At 37.8% G+C, this 10,000-nt stretch overlaps 1 pseudogene; it reads left to right on the forward strand.

The window, feature by feature from the left end:
- Window positions 1-10,000, forward strand: part of LOC133538912 (caskin-2-like) — a 140,521-nt pseudogene that overhangs the window by 30,037 nt on the left and 100,484 nt on the right.

Genomic DNA, 10,000 nt, shown 5'->3' on the forward strand with positions numbered 1-10,000 from the left:
AGTCGATACTGTTGCTCAAAGGCAAATTATGAACCCAGACTGAACAAAGAAAAGAGGAAGGCTTATATAGGGAGTAGTCAAGGAGAACCAGGTGTGTGTAGAAAACGAGGAGCAGGTGAAATCAATGTGTAACCAAGGTGACTGACTAAACAGGAAGTAAGCTGGTCAGACGGAGAATGAGACAATGGAACAATAAATATGTGAAGATCCGAGTAACGGATCGCAACAGAAATGTATCAAAATTCCTTTTATGTATATGTATATATATGTATATATATATATATATATATATATATATATATATATATATATATATATATATATATATATATATATATATAATGTATGTATGTATGTCTTGATTGGATTATCCAGAGAATAGTGCTCGATACCGTGGTAGAGCGCAATATGTATGTGTGGAAAAAATCACAAGACTACTTCATCTCTACAGAACTGTTTCATGAGGGGTTCCCTCAATCATCAGGAGATCTCCTGATGATTGAGGTATGTATATATACGTATGTATTAGGGCTGAAAATCTTTGGGTGTCCCACGATTCAATTCAATATCGATTCTTGGGGTCACGTTTCGATAATATATAGATTTTTTTTTTATTCGATTCGATTCTCGATTCAAAAACGATATTTTTCCGATTCAAAAGGATTCTGTATTCATTCAATACATAGGATTTCAGCAGGATCTACCCCAGTCTGCTGACATGCTAGCAGAGTAGTAGATTTTTAAAAAAAAAAAGCTTTAATAATTGTAAAGGACAATGTTTTATCAACTGATTGCAATGATGTAATTTTGTTTTAACCATTAAGCGAACAAAAAATATGACTTATTTTATCTTTGTGAAAACATTGGACACAGTGTGTTGTCAAGCTTATGAGATGCGATGCAAGTGTAAGCCACTGTGACACTATTGTTCTTTTTTTTTATATTTATATATGTCTAATGATAATGTCAATGAGGGATTTTTAATCACAGCTATGTTGAAATTATAACTAAAATTGATACTGTTGTTGATAATATTCATTTTTGTTTCACTACTTTTGGTTTGTTCTGTGTGGTGTTTGTGTCTCCTCTCAATTGCTCTGTTTATTGCAGTTCTGAGTGTTGCTGGGTCGGGTTTGGTTTTGGAATTGGATTGCATTGTTATGGTATTGCTGTGTAGTGGCTTGTTGGATTGATTAAAAAAAAAATATATATATATATTTTTTTAAATCGATTTTTTAAAAATGAGAATCGATTCTGAATCGCACAACGTATTTGATTCGTATTCGAATCGATTTTTTCCAACACCCCTAGTATGTATGTATATATAAATATATATATGTATGTATATATATATACATATATATATATATGTGTGTATATATATATATATTAGGGATGCACCGATTAATCGGTAACCGAATATATTCGGTTGAATATGGCAAAAAAAGCCACATTCGGCCTTTGGTGGAATGAGTTAAAAACAAGTCCGAATAGTGGCGTGTGACGCAAGTTTTTGACGCGGTGACGCAATCAACCAACGTGCAGTGACGTTGGGATATGTTGTGTACCTGTATAAGTGTATGAGGTTACAAGCACACACTTATTGAGATTTAGTGGGGCCTCTGTTTACATTATTAGCCTGTTGTGTAGGCTACCTGTATAAGTGTAAGAGGTTACAAGCACACACTTAATTGAGATTTACTTAAGCCTTCTGTTTACATTATTAGCATATCTACTGTGGCCAAGCAGACTTTTGCCAAAAGGACAATAATTCATTTGTTGTGGGTTTATCCACTTTAATGCACTTTATTTTTTTTGGGAATGCATGTTTTGTTTGAAGGCCTAACTAATATAAATGAAAAACTGTGTTTTTTTTTAAAAGCAAAGGCTACTTGAATATTAGAAAAATGTCAATAATCAATAAAAAATTACTTTATTTGAAAAACATGTCCAAATATTTATTCTAGGCTATTTATGCAATATTAAAAAAATTGTGAAAAACTGCATTCATTATTCGGTATTCGGCCTTCGGCCAAGCGTTTAAATTTTATTCGGCTTCGGCCACAAAATTTTCATTTCGGTGCATCTGTTATGTATATATATATATATATATATATATATATATATATATATATATATATATATATATATATATATATGTGTGTGTTTATGTATGTGTTTATATTTATATGCGTCCCTCGCTCTTTGCTCAACCTCCGGTCTGGCGGCAGCATTTATATTTGTGAAGGGCGTGAAAGTGCTGCAGTGAGCTGTAAAGCCGCAGGGAGTAGTGGAATATGTTAAGTAGAGAATACATTATAATCCTTGGCTTTTTTTTTTTCCTCCCCACAACAGGTTTAAAATAGGACCGCTTCTATAATGTCTCCCGTCTGTCTTTCAGAGATCCTCGGAGCAACCAAACGAGTGAACGTCAACATCCAGGATGCAGACGGGTGAGGAGCCAGACTCTTTCTTCTCATCTTGTTGGGCCCAAGATTCCCTAAATTCACAACATTATTACATATTGCAAAACGTGCAAGTTTTTTTTTGTTTTTTTACACAGCCTCTTTTAGTCAATAAGGCTTTTTTTCATTGTTATATTAGACCCAGCTTCCTAACCAGGTCAGGACCCCTATGGATATGGCCTAAAATCTCTATCACAATATATGCCTCCTGCAATCTATATATATATATATATATATATATATATATATATATATATATATATATATATATATATATATATATATATATATATATATATATATGGTAGAGTTGCCATGCCAGCAACTTGAGGGTTCCAGGTTTGATCCCCCGCTTCCACCATCCTAGTCACTGCCGTTGTGTCCTTGGGTAAGACACTTTACCCACCTGCCGTCAGTGCCACCCACACTGCTTTAAATGTAACTTAGATATTGGCTTTCACTATGTAAAAGCTATTTGAGTCACTAGAGAAAAGCGCTATATAAATATCATTCACTTCACTTCACACTTCATCCATTTTCTACCGTTTGTCCCCTTCGGGGCGGCGGGGAGTGCTGGAGGGTATCTCATCACAATTTATAAATGATTCTTTCAAAAAAGGGGTTACAAAGGCTCCTTATTTGGCAGATTACAGGTTTTCCCGAAATTCCAGGAATTCCAAAAAAACAATTCAAACTGTTACTACGTCAACATTTTTCAACCGATTCCAAAAATTCCAACACCAACCCATTCATATCATCTAGGACGGTTGTGCTAGTATTAACGTTTTCAAAATATCCCGGTTTTCCCAAAAATCACAAATTTCCAGGAAATTCTTATTAAAATTAATGGACATACTCATAATTCCCAATGCCCTAAATTCTCTAAATGCTGGTAGGTCTTTATTGTCATTGCAACAAGTACAACAAAATGTTTGTTTTTGCGCCATTTATAAACCAGATTCCAACCTTCCAACCATTCACCCACACTACTTTTCCCACATATATAAACGCAAAACATGTTTCCCCTTTCCCAAAATTCTGGCTTTCACGGAATTTCTTGGAATTTTCTCCCCATTGACAATAAATGTGCATTATACAATCGACTGCATATCCCACAGTTTTCATCCAATCAGAACGGTTCAAGCAGCAAAACGTTCCACTCAACTGGGAATCATGAACTCCCTAAAAATAAGTTGTTTTTTTTAAATTCCGGATTACCCAGAATTCCCACTTTTCCGGGACATTTTTCCCATAGAAAATAAATGGGCCAATATTCAAACATGCACATTTCTCACCCGATACGAAATGTCCTACCATCCACACACTCCACTCACCTTGGGACATCAAACTACCATTTTCAGCTTCAAAATCATTGCCATGAATTTCCAGAATTCCTGGTTTTCCGAAGCCCTTTTTTCACCGCTTCCTGGAAAGTTTTCACAGTCCAGATTTTTCAATTGTTTTTGACCATTGCACCTTCAAAACATTTCTTAGTAGGGACAACACATTTTTTTTTCCTGCTTTTATTTTTTTCTACAGATTCCAGGTTTTCCCAAAATTCCGGGAATTACAAAATACCAATTCAAACTGTTACTTCGTCTACATTTTTCAACCGATTCCAAAAATTCCAACACCAACCCATTCATATCATCTAGGACCGTTGTGCTAGTATTAATGTTTTCAAAATATCACGGTTTTCCTAAAATCCCAAATTTCCAGGAAATTCCCATTCAAATGAATGGACGTACTCATAGTTCCCAATACCCTAAATACTGTAAATGTTGCGCCATTTATAAACCAGATTCCAACCTTTCAACCATTCACCCACACTACTCTTCTTACATATGAAACGCAAAACATGTTTTCCCTTTCCCGAAATTCCCGCTTTTCCCAGAATTTCTTGGAATTTTCTCCCCATTGACATTAAATGTGCATTATACAATCGACTGCATATCCCACAGTTTTCATCTGATCAGAACTGTTCAAGTAGCAAAATGTTTCACTCAACTGGGAATGATGAACTCCATAAAGTTTTTTTTAAATATTCCGGTTTAACCAGAATTCACGCTTTTCCGGGACATTTTTCCCATAGAAAATAAGTGGGCCAATATTCAAACATGCACATTTCTCACCCGATACAAACTGTCCTACCATCCACACACTCCACTCACCTTGGGACATCAAACTACCATTTTCAGCTTCAAAATCATTGCCATGAATTTCCAGAATTCCTGGTTTTCCAAAGCCCTATTTCCACCCCTTCCTGGAAAGTTTTCACAGTCCACATTTTTCAAACGATTTTGACCATTGCACCTTCAAAACATTCCTCTTAGTGGGGACAACAAATGTTTTTTTTTTATTGTAGAAATCCAGGTTTTCCCGAAATTCCAGGAATTCCAAAATTCTCATTCCTCAATTTCAACATTTACTACGTCAACATTTTTCAACCGATTCCAAAAATTCCAACACCAACCCATTCATATCATCTAGGACAGTTGTGCTAGTATTAATGTTTTCAAAATATCCCAGTTTTCCTAAAATCCCAAATTTCCAGGAAATTCCCATTCAAATGAATGGACGTACTCATAGTTCCCAATACCCTAAATTCTGTAAATGTTGCGCCATTTATAAACCAGATTCCAACCTTCCAACCATTCACCCACACTACTTTTCTTACATATGAAACGCAAAACATGTTTTCCCTTTTCCGAAATTCCCGCTTTTCCCAGAATTTTTGGGAATCTTCTCCCCATTGACATTAAATGTGCATTATACAATCAACTGCATATCCCACAGTTTTCATCCGATCAGAACTGTTGAGGTAGCAAAATGTTTCACTCAACTGGGAATCATGAACTCCATAAAGTTTTTTTTTAATATTCCGGTTTAACCAGAATTCCCACTTTTCTGGGACATTTTTCCCATAGAAAATAAGTGGGCCAATATTCAAACATGCACATTTCTCACCCGATACAAACTGTCCTACCATCCACACACTCCACTCACCTTGGGACATCAAACTACCATTTTCAGCTTCAAAATCATTGCCTTGAATTTCCAGAATTCCTGGTTTTCCAAAGCCCTATTTCCACCCCTTCCTGGAAAGTTTTCACAGTCCACATTTTTCAAACGATTTTGACCATTGCACCTTCAAAACATTCCTCTTAGTGGGGACAACACATGTTTTTTTTTATTGTAGAAATCCAGGTTTTCCCGAAATTCCAGGAATTCCAAAATACTCATTCCTCAATTTCAACTGTTACTACGTCAACATTTTTCAACCGATTCCAAAAATTCCAACACCAACCCATTCATATCATCTAGGACAGTTGTGCTAGTGTTAATGTTTTCAAAATATCCCGTTTTTTCTAAAATCCCAAATTTCCAGGAAATTCCCATTCGAATGAATGGACGTACTCATAGTTCCCAATACCCTAAATTCTGTAAATGTTGCGCCATTTATAAACCAGATTCCAACCTTTCAACCATCCACCCACACTACTCTTCTTACATATGAAACGCAAAACATGTTTTCCCTTTCCCGAAATTCCCGCTTTTCCCAGAATTTCTTGGAATTTTCTCCCCATTGACAATAAATAGGCATTATACAATCAACTGCATATCCCACAGTTTTCATCTAATGTGAAGCGTTGCAACCTCCACACGCTCCACTCATCCTGGACCTTCAAACCAGCTGTTTCCCGCTTCCCAAAAATTCCCTGATTACCCGGAATTACCAGGAAATTGACTGCAGTATTGATGGAGTACAGATGTTGTGCTTGGTATCGTTACTGTCAATGTTTGTATCGATCTGCCTGCCTTATTCAGGAGCTCTACCTTAGCGGTTAGCATGGTTTATTCCAGTGATAATACTTTTAGGAAATGAATTTTGGTGCCGCCACGGAGGCCAGGATTACTGACTTAAAAGCAGCTTTGCACTGTGAAGGAACGTTAGCCGCTACTTTTTGCCCGTCGCTGCCACGTTTGCTAGAACACAGCTAAACCAAAATAGTTCCAAAGCTCCGGTTCCATTTAAATAAGTCAGAAAACACAAGGAATTCATTGTTAACTTCCCCCGTTGTCCCCATCCAGGAAATGTCTTTCTGTCTGAAATATATGCTTCAATCTTCCAGAGACCCCCCCCCCCAAGCGTTCCTGGACCGCCTGCGTAAAAAACTGATTGAGCACTTCCTGCTGCATCCCTTTTCAATAATGCATACTCACTCACACACCTTCAGGCCTTTTCATCAGTCAAAAGAGACAAAATCACTTTTTGCCTGGATGGACTACTTGCAGCTCACTCCTCCCACCAACATTCACGTGGACTACCCTATTTTACGGACCATAGGGCGCACCGGATTACAAGGCGCCCTTGTCTAGTCAGGGCTATTTTCAGACAAAAGGAGCACCGGATTATAAGGATTATTAAAGGTGTCGGTAAGGACTACAAAAGCGGACGTGCGCTCTAATTTCCAGTACTTATGCAGATCCCAAAAAGTTCCTCGGGTGAATAATGTAAAGTCACTACACCGGTATGTTTTAGTGCTTTCATGGCGAGTTTACTGACCGATATAAGTAAGAACTTTACACTACTGCAAAGGATGAATATCCCATAAAAAGAAGATAGAGAAAAAGAAGAAGCTTATCGACTAGGGTGTCGCCACGGACTACAAAGGCGCACGCGTGCACATTTTCAGTACTTATGCAGATCCCAAAACGTTCCTCGGTTGAATAATGTAAAGTCACTACACCGGTATGTTTTAGTGCTTTCATGGCCAGTTTACTGACCGATATAAGTAAGAACTTTACACAACTGCGGAGGATGACTATCCCATAACAAGAAGAGAGAGAAAAAGAAGAAGCTTATCGACTAGGGCATCGCCACAGACTACAAAGGCGGAAGTGCGCTCAAATTTTCAGTACTTATGCAGATCCCAAAAAGTTCCTTGGGTGAATAATGTAAAGTCACTACACCGGTATGTTTTAGTGCTTTCATGGCGAGTTTACTGACCGATATAAGTAAGAACTTTACACTACTGCGGAGGATGAATATCCCATAAAAAGAAGATAGAGAAAAAGAAGAAGCTTATCGACTAGGTCATCGCCACGGACTACAAAGGCGGACGCGTGCACATTTTCAGTACTTATGCAGATTCCAAAAAGTTCCTCGGGTGAATAATTTAAAGTCACTACACCGGTATGTTTTAGTGCTTTCATGGCGAGTTTACTGACCGATATAAGTAAGAACTTTACACTACTGCAAAGGATGAATATCCCATAAAAAGAAGATAGAGAAAAAGAAGAAGCTTATCGACTAGGGCGTCGCCACGGACTACAAAGGCGGACGCGTGCACATTTTCAGTACTCATGCAGACCCCAAAAAGTTCCTCGGGTGAATAATGTAAAGTCACTACACCGGTATGTTTTAGTGCTTTCATGGCGAGTTTACTGACAGATATAAGTAAGAACTTTACACTACTGCGGAGGATGAATATCCCATAAAAAGAAGATAGAGAAAAAGAAGAAGCTTATCGACTAGGGTGTCGTCACGGACTACAAAGGCGCACGCGTGCACATTTTCAGTACTTATGCAGATCCCAAAAAGTTCCTCGGTTGAATAATGTAAAGTCACTACACCGGTATGTTTTAGTGCTTTCATGGCGAGTTTACTGACCGATATAAGTAAGAACTTTACACAACTGCGGAGGATGACTATCCCATAACAAGAAGATAGAGAAAAAGAAGAAGCTTATCGACTAGGGCGTCGTCACGGGCTACAAAGGCGGAAGTGCGCTCAAGTTTTCAGTACTTATGCAGATCCCAAAAAGTTCCTTTTAGTGCTTTCATGGCGAGTTTACTGATAGATATAAGTAAGAACTTTACACTACTGCGGAGGATGAATATCCCATAAAAAGATGATAGAGAAAAAGAAGAAGCTTATCGACTAGGGCATCTCCACGGACTACAAAGGCGGACGCGTGCACATTTTCAGTACTTATGCAGATTCCAAAAGTTCTTCGGGTGAATAATGTAAAGTCACTACACCGGTATGTTTTAGTGCTTTCATGGCGAGAGTCCTGACCGATATAAGTAAGAACTTTACACTACTGCAAAGGATGAATATCTCATAAAAAGAAGATAGAGAAAAAGAAGAACCTTATCGACTAGGGTGTCGTCACGGACTACAAAGGCGGACGCGTGCACATTTTCAGTACTTATGCAGATCCCAAAAAGTTCCTCGGGTGAATAATTTAAAGTCACTACACCGGTATGTTTTAGTGCTTTCATGGCGAGTTTACTGACGGATATAAGTAAGAACTTTACACTACTGCGGAGGATGAATATCCCATAAAAAGAAGCTAGAGAAAAAGAAGAAGCTAATCGACTAGTGTGTCGCCACAGACTACAATGGCGGACTCGTGCAGATTTTCAGTACTTATGCAGATCCCAAAATGTTTCTCGGGTGAATAATGTAAAGTCACTACAACGGTATGTTTTAGTGCTTTCATGGCCAGTTTACTGACCAATATGAGTAAGAACTTTACACTACTGCGGAGGATGAATATCCAATAAAAAGAAGCTGGAGAAAAAGAAGAAGCTTATCGACTAGGGTGTCGCTACGGACTACAAAGGCGGACGCGTGCAGATTTTCAGTACTTATGCAGATCCCAAAAAGTTTCTCGGGTGAATAATGTAAAGTCACTACACCGGTATGTTTTAGTGCTTTCATGGCCAGTTTACTGACCGATATAAGTAAGAACTTTACACTACTGCGGAGGATGAATATCCCATAAAAAGAAGCTAGAGAAAAAGAAGAAGCTTATCGACTAGGGTGTCGCTACGGACTACAAAGGCGGACGCGTGCAGATTTTCAGTACTTATGCAGATCCCAAAAAGTTTCTCGGGTGAATAATATAAAGTCACTACACCGGTATGTTTTAGTGCTTTCATGGCGAGTTTACTGACCGATATAAGTAAGAACTTTACACTACTGCGGAGGATGAATATCCCATAAAAAGAAGATAGAGAAAAAGAAGAACCTTATCGACTAGGGTGTCTTCACGGACTACAAAGGCGGACGCGTGCAAATTATCAGGACTTAAGCAGATCCCAAATACACTTCAGCAGGTGTCAGAAGGTAAGAAAAGTTGCTTTTGCATAATATTGCGAAACAAAACGCCAGGTAATATGTCTTACCTTATACACACAGCATAATAAAAATCCTATGTTGAAGCACACCAAGCAGCGTGGCTTCATAGCTTACCAAAGTCCTACTAAAACATTTTGATATATTTTGGAGCACCGTGTGTAATGTTCTATATCAGGTGTCACGAACCTTTTTGAAACCAAGAGCTACTTCTTGGGTAGTGATTAATGCAAAGGGCTACCAGTTTCATACACACTTAAAAAAATTGCCAGGAATAGCCAATTTGCTCAATTTACCTTTAATAAATAAATCTATATATATAAAAAATTGAGTATTTCTGTCTGTTATTCCGTCGTACATTTTTTTGCTTTTATGGAAGGTTTTTTGT

Source organism: Nerophis ophidion, linkage group LG20 (genome assembly GCF_033978795.1).
Source record: "Nerophis ophidion isolate RoL-2023_Sa linkage group LG20, RoL_Noph_v1.0, whole genome shotgun sequence".
In the NCBI taxonomy this organism is placed as follows: domain Eukaryota; kingdom Metazoa; phylum Chordata; class Actinopteri; order Syngnathiformes; family Syngnathidae; genus Nerophis; species Nerophis ophidion.